The sequence below is a fragment of the Athene noctua genome, chromosome 1 (assembly GCF_965140245.1).
Source record: "Athene noctua chromosome 1, bAthNoc1.hap1.1, whole genome shotgun sequence".
NCBI classification, from domain to species: domain Eukaryota; kingdom Metazoa; phylum Chordata; class Aves; order Strigiformes; family Strigidae; genus Athene; species Athene noctua.
The window spans coordinates 49,697,457-49,720,573 of record NC_134037.1 but is presented as its reverse complement, the minus strand read 5'-3'; positions in this window follow the sequence as shown (position 1 = coordinate 49,720,573).

Here is a 23,117-nt window from a genome sequence, read left to right as displayed (position 1 = left end):
TAGAGGGAGTTGTTATTTTCTACTTGCCAGCAGGTGAAAAATGTGATGGATGATCGCATCCAAGAACATAACAAGAACTCTAGAGATAGGGGCTCAAGTCACTTATTTTCTCTATCAGTTCTCCATTTGTATAAAAGGATAAGCAACATTTTCCTTTCTCATAGAAATGTTGCAAGGGTAAATGTGATGCTATATAAGTCACACAAAAACAACAATGAGCACTGTATTAGAGCAGGGATTAGTAAATGCAGCTGGCCTGACAGAATCTTATAAAAAATTATTTTCTTGCCCTTCTTTTCTTTTCTTCTCAGTTTTTGAGGGTGTGTGAGTATGGGGCACTGAATAATTGAAGACATGAATCAAGTGCACCTGTGACAGTAAGAGTTGCTATTGCTTAATATCCTGAAACTACTCCTCTAGAAGGAGTGCAAGAAGCGCTATCCAATTTAACGGCCTTCTTAAAGCTGAAGTCAGGTGCTGTAGGTTAGGAATGAGAAGGAACAACCTTCTTAATACTTCCTAAACAGAGGCCTCTTGGTAGGAAAGATCTCCAGGTTTTACCATTTTGTTGTGGTCCCATAACTGACTCTAAATCCTGTTCAGTTAGGACTGAAAGTTTTTCCAGAATAGATAGATTACTCATCTAGTCCTGGAGAAGACTCAGTAGCTTATGGTATTTAACAGTCAGAAATAAGAAAATAAGTAAGACAGACAGTAAGAAAACTTTTTTTCTATATATCATAGTGTGTTCACTTCAAAGAAGGAATGGTCCATGTGCAAAAGAAAGGACAAAAAAAGGACAAAGGTATTTGCAGTCTAAAATTTCTTTAATCTTTCCTTTTGGGGAAACTATCTTGTACAATGGAGGAATGTTTTCTGAAAATAATCATTCTGACAAAGATTTCTGCTTTAGACATGCAGCTGAACATATACTCCCAAGGAACAACTGTGGGCATTAGGGACTATAATAGTGTGTAGGTTTAATTCCTGCCGGGATCTGAGAGCACGTTGCCGTTGCCCCTCCCCCACCCGCGGCCTGTCGGGCTGGAAGTTAGGCACAGACCCGGGCTAAAGTAACAAGGAATTTAATACAACAGAGTGATAAAACAATCTGAACAACAACAGTAACAGTGATAATAACAATAAACGGCAATAACAGTGAGCAAGATAAGATATACAGAGAAATACCGGTAGCTGGTTTACGGACAAAGTATTCCCGCCACCGAGCCCGCCAAAGAGCAAGGTGAAAAAGGTTCCGCCCCTGGACCTGACGCCAGCATGGTATGAATAACCCGGCTGGAGATCCCTTCCCCCTCTCTCTCTGTTGGGAAGCTTAACCCTATCCTAGCTGAACCAGGACAAATAGTAACAAGGATTCTTTTTTTTTTTTTTTTTCTTCTCAGTGGTATAGGAAAGGGTTAAGTTAGAACAAGATTATTATACAGAAGGTGCTAGCAATATTTTTAATTAATTTTCCCCAAGTTGAGTCAGCTTTGCTTGTGAATATTTCTCACCAACTGGTGAGAAATCTCCCCTTTTTCATCTCAACCTGTGAGCTTTCTATTATTATTTTTTCCCCCTGTCCTCCTGAACAGAGGGATTGAGTGAGCAGCTGGGTGGCTGATTGACTTTTAATAAAGTTTAGCACACCACAGAACTGTGTAACCTTTTGGAGGGCATTCTTTGGCCTAGCACTTGTTATCCATTCACTAAATGGATAGCATAACGAAGCAAAGTCCCTGTAATGAAGGAGCCCCTTGTCTTTGACTTTGAAACCATGAAACCTATTAAAGCTTTGTGCACAGCCTGAAAAGAAGACAAAGTTTAACCTATGATCTCAACTATCTCAAAGTTTTATAGGATTATAGCAGTTCATGGTTTAGTAAGAAGCTTGTTAAACTTTACTATTTTGTGCAGATTCAGTGAAAGAGCTGTCCTTGCTGTGGGTGAAAAAGGCTAAGTGGTTTGAAGGGTCAGTCTTAATGAAGAGATGTGTATGTAGAAATCCTCCTTGGGAAAGGACTTTCTGCTCTGTATTTGTACACTGATTAAGAAAGTAGGAAACTGACCTGTGACTGACTTGACTGTTTTAGCAGTGCAACTACTAGTTCAGTAAGCACTGATCTAATCAGGTTTGGTTTATTATCGATTTATATCTCCTGGTTAATTGTGTACTTCAGTGGAAGCTATACCTGTGATCAAGACACGAATAAGCCCTTTGGTCACAGAACCTCTGGTGTCTGATTTTAGTCTTCCTCTGTAGAAATAATTTTGTGACAACTGCTGAGAGTCATAACATCTTTCCAACATCAGCTGCCTATTTTTCCCCAAGATCTTATATATTTTAAATTGTCTTTATATTTAACCTCTTCTGCCACATCTGACTGAAAGCAAACAAGAAGCCTATAGAGGGTGTAAGCAAGGACAGGTAGCTTCAGAGGCGTACAGAGAAACTGTTTGGCTAGCCGGGGAACAGGTTAGGATGGCTAAAGCCCTGATAGAATTAAATCTGGCCAGAGTTGTGAAGGGTAGTCAAAAAAATCTTTTACAGGCACATCAGTGAGACTAGGGAAACTGTGGGCCCTCTCAGGAAGGAAAAGGGAGACTTGCTCACCTGGGATATGGAGAAGGCTGAGGTACTCAATGACTTTTTTGCCTCAGTCTTCACCAGAATGGGCTCGTCACACCATCCAAGATGCAGAAGGTAAAGGTAGGGACTGGGAGAAGGGACAACTGCCCACTGAGGAAGAGGATCAGGTTTGAGACCATCTAAGGAACCTGAAGGTGCATAAATCCTGATGAGATGCATCCGTGGGTCCTGAGGGAACTGACAAATGAAATGACTAAGGCACTATCCATAATATTTGAGAAATTGTGGCAGTCCAGTGAAGTTCCCGTTGACCGGAAAAGGGGAAATATAATTCCCATTTTTAAAAAGAGAAACAAAGAGGACCTAGGAAACTACAGGCTAGTCAGTCTCACCTCTGTGCCCAGCAAGATTATGGAATAGATCCTTCTGGAAACTATGCTAGGGCACATGGAAAATGAGGTGATTGGTGAACAGCCAATATGTTTTCACTAAGGGCAAATCATGATTGACAAATTCGGTGGCCTTCTATGTCAGGGTTACACCACTGGTAGATAAGGGAAGAACAACTGATGTAATCTACCTGGTCTTGTGTAAAACATCTAACACAGTCCCCAACTACAACATTCTAAATTGGGGAGACATGGGTTTGATGGATGGACCACTTGGTGGATAAAGAATTGGCTGAGTGCTCACACTCAAAGAGTTCGGTCAACAGCTTGATGTTCAAGTGGAGAGCAGTGACAAGTGATATTCCTCAGGGGTCAGTATTGGGACCGGTGCTGTTTAACATCTTTGTTGGTGATGTGGACAGTGGGATTAAGTGCACCCTCAGCAAGTTCACCAATGACACTAAGCTGTGTAGTGCTGTTGACATTCTGGAGGGAAAGGATGCCATCCAGAGGCATCTTGACCAGATGGAGAGGTAGCCTGTGCAAACCTCATGAAGTTAAAGAGGCCAAGTTCAAGGTCCTGCACATGGGTTGAGGCAATCCCAAGCACAAATATGGGTTGGTCAGAGTGGATTGTATCTCTTTAACCAAATAGTAAACAATAGGACAAGAGGTAATGGCCTCAAATTGTGCCAGGAAAGGTTTAGACTAGATATTAGGAAGCATTTCTTTACAGAACGGGTTGTTAGATGTTGGAATGGGCTGCCGTCCATGGGAGGTGGTCCCCATCCCTGGAGGTGTTTAAGAGTTGGGTCAACATAGTGCTTAGGGATATGGTGTAGTTGGGAAGTGTTGGTGTTAGGTCAATGGTTGGACTGGATGATCTTCAAGGTCTTTTCCAACCTAGACGATTTTCCAACCTAGACGATTCTGTGATTCTGTGAGAGCAGCCCTGTGGAGAAGGACTTGGGGGTACTAGTGGATGAAAAACCGTGTATTAGACAACAATGTGCACTTGTAGCCCAGAAAGCCAACTATTTCCTTGGCTGCATGAAGAGAAGTGTGTCCAGCAGGTTGAGGGAGGTGATTCTCCCCCACTACTCCATTCTTGTGAGACCCTTCCTGGAGTACTGTGTCCAGCTCTGGTGCCCCTAATATACAAAGGACATGGACCTGTTCGAACGGGTCCAGAGGAGGGCCAAAAAGATGATTTGGGGCTGAAGCACCTTTCTTGAACACCTGAGGACAGGTTGAGACAGCTGGGGTTGTTCAGACTGGAGAAGGTTCTGGGGAGATCTTATAAGAAGCTTTCCAGTGCTTAAAGGGGGCCTACAGGAAAGATGGGGAGGGAGCCTTTATCAGGGAGTGTAGTGAGTGTGGTGCAAGGGGTAACCATTTTAAACAGAAACAGGGTAGATTTAAATGAGATATAAGGGAGAAATTTTTTACTGTGAGGGTGGTGAGACACTGGAACAGGTTTCCCAGAGAAGTGGCAATGCCCCCTCTCTGGAACTGTTCAAGGCCAGGCTGGATGGGGCTTTGAGCAACCTGGTCTAGTGGAAAGTGTCCATACCCATGTCAGGGGGGTTGGAACTAAATAACCTCTAAGGTCCCTTCCAACCCAAATAATTCTTTGATTCTATGAGAAGTTATTCAAGAGTAATTAGAGAAGCACTTTTTCTTCCTCATATACATGCACAGACACAGTGACTGAACCAAATAAGCTTTGGCTTCCTTGGAAACTAAGCTAATTTAATAACAAGAGTGAAAGATTGCCTCTTTCAATGTTTTTGGAGTCTATGGTGAATGTAAAGTGTACTCTCACAATATTCAAAAGGACAGAAATAAAAAAGCACGCACAGCACCACAATGGAAACTATTTCACCACAGATTCTCATACCTCTTGAACGAGACCAAGAGAATCTGTCATCGTTTTGGGGCAGTATGAGAAGAGAAGCAAGTATCATGAAAGTTGCTGAAGGCTGGCTTCCTCTGGCTATTGGTCAGTGCAGTGCAGTGCAGATATGAACTTGATTGTTCTCGGGACTCTAAGATCAAGCATGTGAGGAGGAGAAAGTGAGGGGAGGAGGGAGGGAAGTGGAAATCTCACAGGGCACAGAAACAGGAGAGAAAGTCTGAAATAACAAATCTTACAGTTTCCTGCGTTGAGAATTTGAACATTTGAAAATACCTTGGCAATTCTGGACCATGAGAAAATTACAGACACTGGAAGATATATTAGAATCTTAAAATGTAAGATATCTGATTTCTGATACAGGAGGAAAGAAAGGACTTTGAGAGATATAGTAATGTTTTCAGAGGGAGATATTACTTTTTCCCAAAACAATACTGTCTTTTGTTTCTAAACCTGCGGCTTTTAAATGCAGTATGCAGGAGACTTGATATACTTGTAAATAGAATAATCCCTGGGCATCTGAAGAGAAAGTGGGAGACCAGCTGTTGGAAAAGGAGTTTGCTGTTAAGTAGGGCAAACCTTATTTTCACCAATTCATTACAGAATTTTAAGGTAGTCTTGGTATATATAATATAATCCTCATTGCAATCTTTTTATCACTTGGAAGCTTCCAGGTACATTTATCCTTGTGAACTCCCAGACCATAGCAAAGCTTCTGATGGGTACCATTTTCATAGTATCCATCAGAGTTTACACTGATGTGTACAAATCTGAGTAATAAAGTTCTGTAGGAATGGTATCATTCTCAGGTGTTTCTATTATTGAAACTATCAGAATAACTGGAAGTAATACTGGGTTTGAACTGACTTTTTTCTTTCTCTTTCATCTGTTCTTGTGTGTTGTTTTTTTTTTCTTTTTTTTCCTTCTTTTTAAATTTAATAAAATGAGAAGATGAAAAGATTGGTCTGTCCTAGTTCTGAATCTAATCAAGGTTGAATTTAAAGATCTTGATAAGTCTCTTGTACAATCTGGGGTTCTTCACTGAAGATATTCTGTTATCTACATTTTAAAATTTGAGAATTGAACTGTTTATACAATACAAAAACCCACCACGAGTAGTAGTAACCTGTTATTATCTGTCATTTATTATATAACTTGGCCATAGTCAGAACAGTAGAAAGTTGATATCACTGTAGTTTACTTATTTGGAGCTGCAGTATGGAGAAAACACAATAAAATTTGCCTGAATCTAATATGGTGGAATAGCCATGCACTTCATCTGGTTCCCCAGGGGGAAAAAAAAAACAACACAAAAAAAACCCCAAACAACAACAACAACCAAAAAAAAACCCCCAACAACAACAAAAACCACCCAAAACCAAGCAATAAAAATGAAATTAAAACATTGAAATTACATTTACCATGAAGTAGACTTTATTTGTCTGGTAACCATATATCATTATGATACAGATTTTACAGATTTAACCCCTTCATTTTTTAGTTTTTGATACAACCCACTGTTAAAGAACAATCTTTTTGAGAAGAGAGATTCTGTGTCATTATTCTGATTGTTACAGAAATGTAGACACAAGCAAGGCAATACTATGAATTCACTGAATATCACTAGAAAAGTCAATAGAAAGCATTTCAAATTAGAGTGAGAAGGCTGGGTTAAGGATTAGAAATCATTCACTCCTAAAAGTAGGCAAAAAATTAACACAGGAATATTACCGATATGTTTTTCAACTTCGCTTCAGAACTAAAGTATTTTAAAGGAGCACTTTGGAATGTAGTTTTTTCTGACACAAATTTATTTCTTCTCAGATTCTTGACCAACGCAGAGTTCTATATGGTCATTTGTTCTACATCAAACTAGATGCAACATTCTACCAGATACAAGGAGGTGGCAGATGGAAACTAAAGAAAAATCACATCCAGAACAGATACTTATATTACAAAACATCTGCTATTCAGGAACTAAGGAATTCAGTTGGAATAACTCTGCAATAAAGGGAATTAAATCCATGTAATGTTTAGAATAAATAATATAAGGGTCCTGTTTCTCAAAGTGTCCATGACTTCGTGCTTATTTTCCTCAAGAAAATATTTTGGAGGCACTGTAGCCTATAGGAAGAAACAATAAATCTTTTTCTAACCTCAGTTAAAAGATAAAATAAAAACTTGTTCTGCCTGATATTATATAACACCCTGTCTTAAAAAGTGAACTTCAAAGTTTTGAAAATCTCTGAAATGTCATTTATTTCTAACAAGAACATAGTGAACATAGACTTGATTGTAGTGACTTGCCAGACTTAATATCTGTGATTGAGATCTTCTGGACTCAACAAATGCCTTAATTGCCTAGGTTTAAGCCCACAAATTTCAGTGCTGCAGAAAAATGGATTTCAGTATATTACAACAGTGATCCCACACAACAAGATCAGGTAAATTTAATGAAGATAATGATCAGAGTTGAGTTTGTTCCTTTCCATATGAAAGTAGGAAAGACCTGACTGTATAAACCACTTTTAATTAGCACATTATTATATAAACAGTGTGGCCAGATGTACTACTGCAGAAAGTTAACAAGGTGCTGTGTAATAAGTGAATAACCTATTGCATAGATTTTTTAACTCTAAATATAGAAAGCTTTAATGGTAGGGAAAAGTTTCTTGCTATGGTACTGAAATACCTAAAGTATATGTTCTACCCATATTCTATGTATATGTTCTACTTATATTCAGAAAAGAAGTGCTACTTTCCTTCCTGTTTCATGAATAATCTGCTTTCACTAATTTACAAGACAAATAGCTTCTGGTCACTTCTTGTTTTGTGCAGTTTGGATGTTCAAATAGCAGATGGTCTTGTATTTCTCTTCCTGAATATACTTAGGACCGTGGTTCAGAGGCAAATCAGAATCTTTTCAGAATCCTCCAAAGTAAGAGGTACTTCCAAAAAATTCAGTGTCCTCAAAGTGTGGAAAGCCTACTGTAGAGCCTGACTGACAACTACAGATAGCAAAGTAATTTATTTTTTTGTGACAATCGACATTTTTATAGTTCTTCATGATTTTTTTTTTTTTTTTTTTTCCCCTGGAAAGGACCTTGCAGTTCAACAAGCCCAGTTCTGGCTATTGCAGATGTATGTCACAGGAAAAAAACATTCAGTTCACATAGTTTAAACTAAATTAGGACTGAAGTGGTTTATCAATTTATTTATCAATGACACATAATTAACTGGTAATCAGTGACCTGTATATTCAGGATTAATATCAGCCATGCAACAGATATACCACAACAGTAGACTTCCAGAATGTTAATTTACAGCTACAAGGTTCTAAACACCCCTCTCTAGATCTAATCTCAGAAAGGGTTATTCCCCATCCACAGCCCCTCCACAGGCCATGTGGTTTACACACGCATGTATATGAATGCACACACCTCCACTTCTCCCCTGTCAACCATCAGTGCAAGTTCCCGGCTCATACTTCTTCCTGGTGAAGAGGAGGCTACTCCAGCCCGACATGCCTCCGTGCCAATTCCATCAGCTATTCATCTACTTATAACTCCACAGATGCTCACCCTAGTGAGTAAGCCCCCGAGGGTGTCATACTCCCATTTCATCTACTTTAAATTCCAGGTTCAATTTATTCATTACCCATCTGTGACACATTGTTCTTATATCAATACTTCCTTTATTTTGATTTACAAATGCTGACTTTTTAGGAAGACATTTTTTCTATCCATCAGGAATTAAAAAAAAAAAATAAAAGAAAAAAGAAAAGAAATATTTTAGAGGTTTAAAAAGAATAAGTTTATTTCACTAAGATGTGTTACCTGACTCCCAAACTCTAGGCTGAAAATAGTGTTTTATAGAATAAAAAAACCTCAAAAAACCAAAAAAAACCCCAAACACAAATTTCTTCATTCCCTTCTGTAACGACAAATGTCAAATCACAGAATTTCCCGTGAAATCAAAGGTTGTTTCTGCCCTTTCTTGGACTGAAGTTTGAAACAAATAGTAAAAGTAGGCTTGATTTTCAAACTGACATCTACATCTATGTGCCTATACATAGGTGTACACATGTGCTAATTGTCAAAGGTCCTGGTACTCAGATATGTCAGTGGCATCATGTTCAGTAGACAACAATTCGTCCCATTCTGAAGAAGACACTTAAAGGTCAATTCATCTACCCCACAGAGTTACTAGTGCCATTTGAAATGTCTTATGGCATCTGAGAAATCCACATGAATTTCTGGAAGAGATGACAGAAGGCCTACAGATAACCTGTGCTTACTTACGTTGGTAGCTGGAGGCCTGATGGAGTGTAGTAAATTAGTTTCTGTTTTAATCAACTGAATATGTAACTAGGTTAGGCCTTCATACACGTAGGCACATACAAGTAGGTTTCTTACCCTGGAGCTGATGTCCACTTGTACCTACGGTTATTGTAAAGATATATGACTCAACCAACCTGCAGATATACTTCCTCACCAAATATAACTACATGAAATAATGAAATATGAAAAAATACATAGTTTCCAGAAGATCAGTGGGATTAAAAAAAAAAAAAAAAAGAAAAAGTTAAATCAGGTTAGATTCAGGAAAAAATGTTTCAGCTTAGAAGATTAAATTAATGGAAACTCAAGCCACATAAACCTTACTTATTTCTTTCACTCTGAAATATATTTTTAGTTTTGGCAAAGTTAGACCGATAGAAAAGGCATTTTAAGTTCAATTAAATATTTCAGATATATCCCTAACAAATCTGAATTTTGGTTGGGTGGTTTTGTTTTGGTTTTGGGGTTTTTTTTTTAGTCTTTCCACTGAAAGAGATGCTTCATTGCTTTTACAGTTTTACAGTTCAGTGGCTCAGCAATGTATTTATTGGTTTCTGTGGGCACAAACTCAGATCCCTTAATAATGATGATATTGCTGTTCAGTCATTGCCAGAAAATAGAGTCCATGAGTTTGTTCCTAGTGCCACCCTATTCATTGTGGTATGTCTGTCATTTTACAAAAATACAGAATGCTCTAATGCTGTTTACTCACTAGTTCTCAGAAGAAGAAGGAAAAAATCAGGAGAGGAAACTGAAAGTTTGAGAAAAACTTAAACAAAGATGGATTTACTCTCTGGGAGGAAATTATTTTAGTAATCCCATAGAACATACACCAGGGCACTTCCTTATCTTGTTTCTTGTACAGCTTTGACACTAAAAATATCTCTTTGCTTTTGCATGTTATTGTTCTAGGTGGGTACAGAAAACAACAACAAAAAAAGAAAAATCCTATAAATCTAACAAGTTTTTAAGAGATTCTGGATATGTTGCTTGTTCTTTGGATTTTCCTGTTTGTAAGAAAAAGAGATACCCCAGTATTTTTCTGTCTACCCTATTCAATTGGCTGAGTTATTTGTGCAGAAAATTCTCAGTCTTAACTTGGAGACTGGTTTGGAAGGACAGACAAATATGTAGGTTTTGGTTTGGGGATTCAGTGGGAAGCACTGATTCATTTGGGAAGCAAATGTTATTAACAATTGGCCACAATTAATTCAGAGAACATCAATGAAGGATCACAAACAGAGAGGTTTTATGTCACCAGTCTTTTATGAAATTCACAAGAACAAGGGAGTCTAGGAGTGTTTCCTCTTATATGTATGATTTTGGAGGGGATCAGGAAACCCAGCCCTCTATTACTGTTTTGCCTTCTGGGTATTACAAGGCACTGAGGTTTTGGGACTATTGTTTCTTAGAGTCTCACTGTGAGACACTGTATGGACTGTTTAACGAGGGAGGCAATTATTTTTATCTTGGACAAAACCATCAATTTTCATTCCTTTCAGGAATTTGAAACATCTGTTGATGCCTTGTATGGATTTGGTGCCCTAGTGAAGGAAAACAGTTCTCAGGAAGTCCTTCTTTCCCACAGTTGATTCAGTTCATGAAAATATTTATCTCCATAAATGTCTCAGCTCTAATGTACTCCCTGCTTTGTTTTCCAATGTGGCCTATGGTCATTGGCCAACTCTTGAATACCACAGATCAGGATATATTCCTCCCAGGGATAATACACATAGGTAGGTAGCCAGATGACAGGTAAATGGTGAAGGAGGGATAAAGTGAGCCCCTACTGAAGAAGCTGGGGATGAAAGAGTGTGAGAGATGACTTGAAAAAACAGGTCTGTGAGAAACCCAGACTGTGAAAAACAGCCTGAGAAAGAGATAAAAGTTAGCAGGGGGAGTTCCTTGCATCAGAAATTTCAGTGATATGCTAGCAAGTAATGAAGGGCTCAAAGAAGCTTTTCTTTAAAGAACTCCCTGGTGAATTCAAACCGCTTTGGTAATGTAGAAAAGTCATGATTTGGTGATGTTTATTTTGATCTGGGTGGGAGTGTTTGGGCTTGTGAGTGGTATGTGTTTGGCTTGTGAATGCTGGTACAGAATAAACCTGCTTTGTCTGGATAAAGACCTGCAGTGTAAAACTACATAGTCCTCTCCAGCCTGGTTTATAGCAAAAGAGCAGCCTTTAGGAGAACATTAATAGAGCAATGGGCATGAATATTTTTGTAGTAAGGGCTTCAGGTTGGTCCAATATTTAAACTTTTTAAAGTTTTTGTTTTTATTATTATGAGGATCCTCTAATATTTCTTTTCTATATACTTGGTTTACATAAGCAGTCCTGCCCACAGGTGTACGTTACTCATTTTCTGCCACAAGTCTTTTACTTTCTTCCCTGACTTAGCACAATACAATCTATAAAGCAGTCAGAAATAATTCTGTTAAAAAGAGAAGGCATGCCACACTATGATCTGTCTGCATTAATAAAATGTTTGCACATGAGGAAGTAACTGATGAATTTGAATGAGATAATTACGGGCAAATGCATCAAGAGTTGTATGTTTTAAAGCTACAGACACTAATTGCTTACTTTGTTTTGTTCTAGGTATCTTTTATTTTTGCCTTTGAAAACTTTCATGCTTGCAGCCAGCTTTCTCAGATGTGTCAAATAAGAAGAAATACATTGATTTGAGAAATAAAAAGCAGTCACAAATGTAAACAAGATATGCCTTTTTGTTTCACAACAGAATGCTTATTCCCTTTGACCCTTACTAATCTCCTGCAGTTTTCTTGCTAAGGCATGTTTATCCCAAAGACAAGACACTTCATCAGAGGTAACAGTGATCTGAGTAAGGCATTATGCAGCTGTGTGGCTTCATCCAACATGTGCTGCATAAACAAATAATTTGCTAGATGGTATTATTATGGGAAAACTTTCTTCTTAATTCCCTCAGAAGTCCTTACTTGTGCTGGTGGATTCAAAACACAAAACAATTATGGAGTAGATTTCTACACCTTCCTGTGCAGTGTGACTTCCTCTGAGTTGGAAGAGTGATACTCTTCTCTAATGATCAGTCCACATTCTATTTTATCTAAAAAATTTCTATTTCACTTTGAAGGTGGTCATCAAATAACCTTTCCTTTGGCTATGACCTTTAAGAATTTTCAGATTGTAGTAAAAAGATATGAAGATTCTATATCCTATTACCAGTGTAGGCTCATCCTACCTACCCTATCAGTTTTGCCCTTTGGTTCCTCCAAACTCTTTATCACTTCCGCATGCATCTGACACTGCCAGGAATTTACTAAAATTTACATACTCTTTTAAGAAGCATGTTAATTTATATGCATCTTTTAAAATACTCTTTTCAGTTTCTTGTATTTTTATGGTGAAAAACTACTCATTGATTCCTTAGTTTGCTTTAGCATGCCTTTCATAAATCAGCAAGAAGAATATATTATAATAAATGCTAAAGCATCAAATCCAAGCTAGAGAAAGAGTCAATAAATTAATGTATTTTCATTTGTTGCATTTGCTTTTTGAGTTAAGACATAATCTTCACATAATTTCTGTCTTTTCTAATTAAGAAATGTAAAAATATTAGAGAGGGATCTTGAGTGGGACTCAGCTCAAAATCACAACACCCAGAGCCTGAGACAGTTGCTTCAATATAGGTATCTAGAACCATTTGGGACAGCCTAGGTAAACAAAGACATCTTTAAACAGCTGGCAGACATGATGTAGGTTCTAGAAAAGTCGTATTCACTTCTGGTTCTGGGAGATCTCAACATTTTAGTTACCTGATGAAATCCACCTTATTATACTGGGACCTGAATTTCTGGTACAGTGAATGGAGAGAGATAAAGATCTTTGAAGGTCTTCGGACTAGTCTTACCTACTTTTATGAATAGGTCTTGGAAGACTTTAGGGTCACATAGATGTTTCTTGACAATTTGGCGGGTGGGCATTATGGAGGCACTGAATCCTTTTCGTTAGAAGATGGTTTAAGTAGACATTCACAGTGTAGACACAGGTTGCTTAGGATAAGCACTCTGAAATCTGTAATTATTTTAGTAATAAAATAAATAATACAATAATATCAGGAATTCAGTCTTCACTGAAACCTCATTATAACAAGAGATTTAAGGTTAAAATAATTAAAATATACAAGAATACAACAGAGAGTTAAATTCCTAACCTTCTCCTCATTAAGCTTCTGTGAAGGCAGGCTTTAGCAGACAATAAAACATCACATTAAGAGAAAACATTAAGGCCACAGGTGACTTCATTAGGGAGCAACGTATATCAGAAGTGTTATTGATCCAATAGCAGCAGGATTGAGGTGCCTGTGGATTAATAGAATAGATCTTGAGAAAAGAAACCAATAAAAGAAGGAGAAGAGACACATTACATGTAAGTAAGAAAACACAAATTCTATTAAGTAAAACATGTCAAGGCTTGAAATGAACCCTGTCCACCCCAGGAGAGCATCTCACCTGGAAATGAATACCAGTTTCAATATTCAAATGACTCAAAGCCATTAAACCGACAACAGAGCAGAGACTTAATCTTTCAAATTCTGAAAAAACACCACTGACCATTGGTTGCCTTCAATGTGCAAAACTCTGTTTATTATCTTTGCCTTACCAGTTTGAAAATTAATTATATTATGACCATAGTTTTTGTTATACAAAATTTTCCTGCAGATATTTTTTGCCAAAATTCGTAATATCCAAGTTAAAAGTAGTCTATAATTTTTTTTTAAAAATCTATCTTTGCACTTCAGAACCACTGCTTTTGTAACTGTAAGTCATGTTTTGTATTAAAATGTGAATCTGAAGTAGCTTTTCAAAGATTCTGTTAATGAGTATTAACAATACTTCATTGTTAGAATAACAACAGAATAAAAAATGGAGTTTCTTATTTTGTGACCTTTCTGTAACTAATTCAGAAAAATAACTTTGTTTTCTTTGAAATCCAAGATCTGTTCTACCTAGATTTTCTTATTTAAAGTACTGAGAGTATGGAGATTTTTTCCTCATTTATTTCAAATAACCTGTTTTTTCTCTGTCTTGTTCCTAAGCTGATTTGGCCACCATAATAATTAACTTTGACTAGACTTCAGTTACACTCTATCACCCAAGAACAATTGTTTAGTGAGCTGATAGTTTTGGTGGTGATATTGAAGAATTTGTCCTGCTGTACATGGTGAATATGCATTAGAATGTGATAACGTCAAATAATGAAAAACAAAGAGAAGAACACAAACAGAAAAACAAAGGTAACATCCTTCAAAGTGCTACTAAATTTCTTCCTGTGTAAAAATCCTACTGGACTACTGTGACCAGTAAGCAAATCTGTCTCCATGGTTTCACTGAAAAGGCTCCATGGAAAATATCATAAGCTTCTTTTTGGAAGAGTTACACAGGAGAAAAGAAAAAGAGAGATTTTTTTTTTTAATAATGGAAAATACCTAGTAAATATCAATAATATTTTCAAAATTTTGGCCCAGGATGTTGTGGTTTTTTTGTTTGTTTTGTTTTTTGTTGCTTTTTTTTCAAATATAAAATCAAGTAACAATATATGTAACAGCAGTCCATTAATCTGTTGGAGGTTTTTTGGGATGCAGACCATTACAGAAACAGTGTGAAAAGATATTTAATTAGAATTAGAGTCTACATTTTGGGCAAATAAAATAAATTAGGAGAAGCTATATTATCAATTAGTTGAAATGTGTTTAAAGTATACTTATATGGAATGTTTTACAAATCCACACTATTCAGAAATTCAGAATATAAAAACCAAGAAGGACCAGGATAATGAAATTCATTAAGGAAAAATATGTGACCTTCTACAATGGGGCTATAGTGTTGGTGGATAAGGGCAAAGCAACTGACATCATCTGCCTGGACTTGTGCAAAGCTTTTCAAACTGTCCTGGACAACATTCTTGACTCTGAATTGGAGAGATATAGGTTTGATGGATGGAGCACTCTGTGGATAAGGAATTGGTTGGATATTCACATTCAAAGAGTTGCAGTCAATGGCTTGATGTCCAAGCGGAGACCAGTGATGAGTGGCTTTATTCAGTGCTCAGTATTGGGACCAGTGCTGTTTAACATCTTTGTTGGTCCCCTCAGGAAGTTTGCCAATGACACTAATATGTGTGGTGTGGTCAGCATGCTGGAGGGAAGGGATACCATCTAGAGAATCCTTGACAGGCTTGAGATGTGGGCCTGTGCAAACCTCATGAAACTCAACAAGCCAAGTGCAAGGTCCTGCACATGGAAAGGGGCAATTCCAAGCACATATACAGGCTGGGTGATGATGGCTGATGAGCAGCCCTGCGGAGAAGGACTTGGGGGTACTAGTGGATGGAAAACATACCATAAGCCAGCAACACTGGCACTCACAGCCCAGAAAGCAAACCGGCCCTGGGCTGCATCAAGAGAATTGTGACCAGCAGGTCAAGGGAGGTGATTCTCCACCCTCTACTCCACCCTTGTGAGACCCCTGGTCCAGCTCTGGCACCCCTAATATATGAAGGACACATGCCTGCTCGAATGGGTACAGAGGAGGGCCACAAAGACGATCGGGTGCTAGAGCTGGCTGAGAGAGTTGGCGTTGTTTATCATGGAGAAGAGAAGGCTCCAGGGAGACCTTATAGCAGCCTTCCAGCACTTAAAGGGAGATTACAGGAAAGATGGGGAGAGAGTCTTTATCAGGGAGTGTAGGGATAGGATGAAGGGTAGCGGTTTTAAATGGAATGAGGGCAGATTTAGATGAGATATAAGGAAGAAATTTTTTACTGTGAGGGTGATGAGAAGCTGTAACAGGTCGCCCAGAGAAATGGTAGATGTCCCATCCCTGGCAGTGTTCAAGGCCAGGTTGGACGGGGCTTTGAGCAACCTGATCTAGTGGAAGGTGTCCCTGCCCATGTCAGGGGGGTTGAAACTAGATGATCTTTAAGGTCCCTTCCAGGCTAAACGGTTCTATGATTCTATGATTCTATGAAGTATTAAGGAAGTCTGTTAGATTAGCCTTTTCTACATCTGTTTCTTAATATACCATCCATATATTTCTTGAACTGATTTCCAGTTTCAAATGTCCACATTTTACAGCCTGTTATACATTCAGCTTGTCTTGTGAGCAGATGATTTCTACTCTTAACAACAATTTTGTATATAACAATTCTGGGCCACATTGTCATTAACTCAGAGGACTGCATATTGGGACAGAGGGCTGAACCCCTTGGAGAGGGGAGATCCCCTTGCCATAACAGGTATGGTGGATCAGTTAGTGGAAAGCATGCAGAAGGAGGCCTGCCTCCAGATGATTTATGATTGGGAGCTCAAGCCCAAACAGGGTGTTATGGATGCTCTCAAATAAAAAAACGACTACCAAAAATAATAAAAAATTATTAAGACAGGTAACTAGCTCTCCATAAATTTCAGGTTTGAATGTCTGTGAGAGGAGAACAGAACAGCTTTCTAGGGTTAAACGGCAACCCAGAATGCATAACAAAGAACTCTATAGGGTTTAACGGCAACCCATAATGCAGACAAAGCCCCTCTCCCTGGAGTTTAACGACAACCCCAAACGCTTTATCACTCACCTGACAAGTGAGGGCTCTCAACCTCGAGGACCTGCTCAGGGCAGCGTCCCAACCGAAGGCACCTCAAAGAGTTTCCTTGGGCAGCGTTCTGACCCAAGGGGAGAGTCCTCGACCGCAGCTGCTGCTCCAGGGTACGAGCTCAAAATGTCTCCCCAGGGGACTCCATTTATACCCAGGCTGAATCTGACCTGTAGTCAATAGCGGCTCCCATTGGCCAAAAGCTCCAATTGCCACGAGGCCCTGAGAGCAAAGGCAGCCCAAAGGTGCTACAGCCAAGAAGCTCTGCTTTCACTGAGAGGATGCACCTGCCGCACAGGGCTCCCCAGTGATGATACCTGTGGACCAAGAGAGGATGAATGCCCTGATACAGGGACTTCCCAACTCCCTAAAACCCATTGAGATTCCAGTACAAGAGAAGATTCAAAACACACCCAAAGGTGAGGGGAGAGGGAGGATGTACAGGTCACTGAAACCAAACAGGGTGATTTATTGATTACAGGAATAGTAGGGCCCAGAGAAACTTCGGTGAACTTTTCAGTAGATACTGGAGCCCAAATATCTGCACTTACTGTCACAGATGCCATTTCATGTGGAGTCAAACCTTCAAAACAAAAAATCATTAGTGGTAGATGCACTTGGCAATGTCCAGCCTCAGGCACTTGCATCTGTAAACTTGCGATTATCAGGGGAGCACGATGCCATTAGAATTACTGTGGTGGTGGGAAATTTCTCAAACACTCTCCTGGGAATCAATGTTTTAAAGGGACACAATGGGGTTTTGGTTTCCCGTTATTAGATGTGCAGTTGTTAAGACCTGTACCAGCCCACCCCACTATGGCAACGACTGATGTTAAGGATATGTTCGGGGTTGGTTTTTATGGTCCCTTTACAACCTGAGGAACAGGATTGCTTTGCTGTCACCTGGGAAGGACAGCAGTACAACATTCTCTCCAAAAGCTCCAATGACCATGCCAGTCCCACATGGCCCTGACCACCCCAGAAATCCATCTAATTTTCCATGATAACCTGTCTTGGTCAAACTCCCCACAGTGGGCACGGTGCCACTGGTGTTGGACAGCCACTTAATAAATATACCTGGAAGGCAAAAGATGTCTGTGGGAAAACTCATAAGATTCACACTAGATGGATTGTTCCCTCCTTCTAATCCAAGAAGTTAATTTGTCTCTTGTTTTATTTTTAGGAGGAAGGATGTGCCCACAGAAGAAGGAAAGAAGATGCAGAATTTAATGTTATTTGGGTGTGAACTGTATGTTATTTTTAATTATATTATCGTGTGGACTTATCTATAAGAGTGAAGAGAAGCTCATTTTCCAATCCTCCAACCCATGTGATCTCTTTAAGAATAATGAATTTCTTTTATTAGCAAAAACTGTAAACCAAGCTTTTAATCTGAGCTACTGCTGGGTTTGTGGAGAACCATTAGGGTCATCAAGCTGGCCTTGGACCTCTACACCCCTCACTCCAGCACAAATCATAAGCAATTATAGCAAAACCGATAACACCACCTGGGATGATAATGAAACATGGCCAATTCAATTTCCTACTGTGGGTAAATATTGTTTATATCACACCCAGAAGGCAGGGGTCAATGTGTGAGAAAACATGTGTCAATATACACTCACATATAAGTTGGTTAATGAAAATAGGGGTGTTCACATATGGATGTGGCCTGATGAAACTGGAAGCAACAAAGGGTTTAAAGGGTTTTTGTCAAACAAAAATGAAACCTTAGTTCTCTGATGGTCTGAAAACCGTATTTACAGACAAATTTTTGAGTGGAGAAACAACACTGGTGCCTGGTCTTGTACCAGCCATACAAACAAATACGCAAACACCTTTTTCAGTCCTTTGGGAGATGATGCCACAACTTATTTCCAATTCCCAAAAGTCACAGCCGGACCATTTGTGAAGGGTGCCAAAGCGAAAAAAGGCCATTATTGGATTTGTGGACATACTTCCTACAAACAACTAACAGCAAACTGGTCAGGGATTTGTTATGTAGGGATTATCCAACCTCTGTTTTTCCTTCTTCCAGAGGCGGATGATAATGGGGAATAATTTTACATGATAATATAGGGGATAAAATGATTGCCTGCAATAAGCCATCTGTTGAGGTTAAAATAGGTGGAACACAAAAGTGGGGGGAAAATGAGTGGACTCCTGAAAGAATAGTTGAGAATTATGGATCTGCCACTTGGAATCCCAATGAACTGATAGCAGGGACAAGAGAACTGATTTACAATCTGAGCCACATAGTTTGATTACAAACAATCTTGGAAATTATTACCAATAAAACTACTAATGCTATAGACCTTTTAACAGTCTCAACAGATGCACACTGCAATCCTTCAACACTGCATGATTTGGGATTATTTACAAGCTGAAGAGGGAGGAGTATGTGGGAAACTAAATGTTTCTAATTGTTGTTTAGAAATAGATGATGTAGGTGAAATTGTTCTCAGTGACAGATATTAGGAAACTAGCCCATGCCCCTGTTCAAACATGGAACGGCTGGAATGGTGATTTATGGTCTTGGTTACCGGGAGCACCATGGGTAAAACAGATTTTATTTTATTTGTTACGTGCATTTGCTGCTTTGATGCTTTTTCCATGTGTTATTCCTTGCTTTATTCAATTAATCCAACATGTTTTATCTAACATACAATTTTTATCTACAGATAATGATGGTGTAAAACAAATCTGTGTTGTTCACCAATCAAAGTCTGCAGATGTATCAATTATTTAGACTGCTTCCTTTCCCATCTATTCTTTTACCTCTTACCGTCACCACAACAATATTGAACAGCGAATTTGTAATGTTATTGATTATTTACCTTTGTCTAAATTTGGAATAGAAGCTTCTAGGCCCAGACGACACATGCACTTTAGGGTAAGGGGGTGTGGAAATCGATTTTCCTGCTGCGTGTGCTGACCCCAACTCCAGCAGACCAGGGCAGCAGAACACGTGGAACATCAGGGCCATAATCATTCAGTGGTACATTGCTAGAACCACATGTTAGTGTTGATTCTGATTTATTATGTGGCTTTGATTTTGTTAAGTGTTACCTTAAGTGTTCTTTTAATACTTGCTTTCTATCTGTGTGTCTGCCATGTAAACTGCCGTTGTCATCTTCTACTGATTCCTCACAGCCTTAAAATCAGTTCATAGAATATTCTGGTTTTGTAAAGTTAGTTAAATTTAAACATGACATATTTGTTAAAGATGTTGCTAGTTATATGTTTGTTAACTGAAATTTACATATTTGTTAGAGATGTTAGTTATATGCTAGCTGGAAATGTTGTTTGTTACCATGTTGTACGTTATTTCTGTCCTTCCTCCCTGTCTCTTTCTACCTGTATCTGTTGTGCCACCACAAAACCAGCAATGTCGAGCCACAGGGTGGTGTAAGGGACTGTGTCAGCTGTTTTGTCTTGGCATTGCTGTTGAGGCATTACCATCTCATGAGTTGCGGGGTGGTGTAAGAGACTGTTGGACTGTGTCAGCTGTCTGTTTCAGCATTGCACTACCTCCTAAACTTGGCCTCAATATCCTGTTGCCATGAAGAAGTACGCCCTGAAAAAGACGAAAATATCCCCGGAAAAAAACACAGTGTCTGCCCGAAGCTGAAACAACTACATCTTTCGTAACATCTACCAAGCTGTGCTTGTGCACAGGTCTGGGGGAAGAAGTCAGGATGAAGAGGAGGTGTGGAGTCTGAAGAGGTCAGTGGTATGACCACTGTGAACACCTGGGCATGCGTTCATGGAGGAACATGGGGTGGCGAGTATGATAATGAGCTCTGTGGAAATGGGCAGACTAATCATGAGGACTGGCATGATAAAAAGGCTGTGTACTCTTCTCTCGGTGGATCCCCCATCACCTGCACTGCTGGATTCATAGTGGCGTTAACTGAGCTTGCTGCATCTCTTCTGTTTGCTTGCTTAGTTGTTTTAACCTTTTCTGCTTCCCTCTGTCCTATCACTACCTCATTATGGTTGAAAGGTTGTATGGCACTTGACCTCATTTGTGTCTTAGTCTCACTCTTGGGTTTGTATTGAAACCTCCCTCAACATTGGATTGGGACTGGAGTTTGCAGAGTAAAAATGGTCTTTTTTTTTTTTTTTTTTTTTTTTTTTCCCCTGCATATTTGCCTTAAATTTGCATGCCAGAACAATGAATGAATGAAAGCTGTTTGTTGTCACCAGGGACCATCTATCTCTGTCCATTAAAAGAGAATTTTGGAATCAGTTCACCTATGTTTTGCTTATGAAGAAGAGAGAACATATCTGTTGGTAGCTCAAAATCTAGAGAAAGAGAAACCAACTGGAATTGACGGGTCTCTGAAGGGAAAGTTGGGATTTTGGATGAAGGTTAGGGAGTATGAAAGTCCATCATCAGGGAGAATTAGTGGAACTTTTTTAATACAGATTTGGCTTTTGTATTTATTTTCTTAAACCCATAACATGAGGATGAGATGCTTATTTTCAGGGCTCCAGTTCTGGTTGCCTTTTTACATCTGTATAATATAATGCAAAAGGCCAAAATATTGTGATCATGATTCTCAATAGCCCTTGATTCCACAGCTGAAATTCTGAATATGAGTTTTAAATAAAAAATCCACCTTTGACTTACAGCAGATGTGAGTCAAAATGTATATAGTGTGGGTGAACAATAGTCCAAACTTTAATTCAAGTTCAAGACCTGAATTAATATCCTAATGTGAACATAGATCGAGACATTCTCTGTTAATGGAGATCCAAGGAAAATATGAAACACTGAGAAAGAATAATGCTTTTCTCCTTCCCAAATCATTGGGCATTTTAGATATTTTTTAGACTCTTAATGGGGAAGTGCTGGAAGTAGTGGGGAGATACAAAATCTTTTCTGCATTACTGCAGAGGAATTAGATATTGAAAACACTGTTGGTCTTTGTGACAAAGCCTCTCTGATCTAAACTTTACCCACGAGTTCTCAGGCTACAGTTTGAAATACTTTTGGGAATACTCTGGAAGAGAAAACCCCAGGGAAAATCTACTTTGCTCATTTAACTTTTGTTGTCAGATTTTTTCAGTTTGCAGTTTGGATTTTGTCACCATCCCTTAGGAAAGTATTTCTGTTCTCTGGAGAAACACATGAGATGTACAAACTCCATAGGGATATTTAGGATTAAGCTATAAATGCTGACTGACTGGTCTACTTGAAACAGCTGCCTTTAGTCTACTCCTGAGCTCACTTTTTCTTCAATGTATTATTTTAGTAACAATTTTAACAGACGCTTCACAGACAAGAATCTTTTCCTCCAGTTACCCTCAACAATTTCTGCTGGTTGTCTGACTGTAACATCAACATCTTCTTATGAACAGGTATCCACAATTTCTAGTTTAATATTTGCTGCATGCAAAGTCTCAGTAACCTAAATGCTAATGTAGCAAAACAAACTGTAAACTGAAAAATATAAGACAAAAATGCAGTGTCATACTGACAACGTTTTGATTGTAAATTAAAATAAGAAAGTAATTTTATGTACTGTTTCCTTTAATCCATTTTGTACTGCTTAGGTAAAATGATCAAACTTTTTCCAAAAGTGAAAGAGATTTCTGTCATTGAATGAACAAAATGATTATGATGATGATCATCATGATCATCATGAAGTAGCTTCTTTGATATTGTAAGAAATTTAAGTTTAAAAAATTACATTATTTAATTAATTAAATACTCAGTTACAACATTTTGCTTTTTTTTTTTTTTTGTGAAAAAATTTCAGCTGAGAAATTTTATACACTCTAAAGACAAAAATATATGTTGACAACAGGTCTCATGTTAATGAATCTGTCAAATTTGTGGGCACTTCTGTTTTTTCCCAGGGCTTAAGATGCTGTTTTTATGACTGATGTCATATTTGGTGCTCTCGTGGCAGGAATAAAGAATGGAAAACTAATGTCATAAACTTTAAAGATGTATTCTATGTCTTAAGGAAATTGTCATTTGCTGTCAGAAATGATAATTCAGTGTTGAAAAGTTATTAATAATTTACCCTGTGAGACAAATTGACAGCTGAAGCTATACTTTATTTTCTACTTGGATTTTTTTTTTTTTTTTTTTTAGAAACTATCACTGTTGATAGCCAGATTTCAAAATAATCAAGAGAATACATTATCTCTGCCGATATCTTCTAAATTACTTTTAGTAAGTACTGGTCAATGACCAGAATTCAGCTTCTTTGAAATCAAACTTCTTTGAGCACTCTTG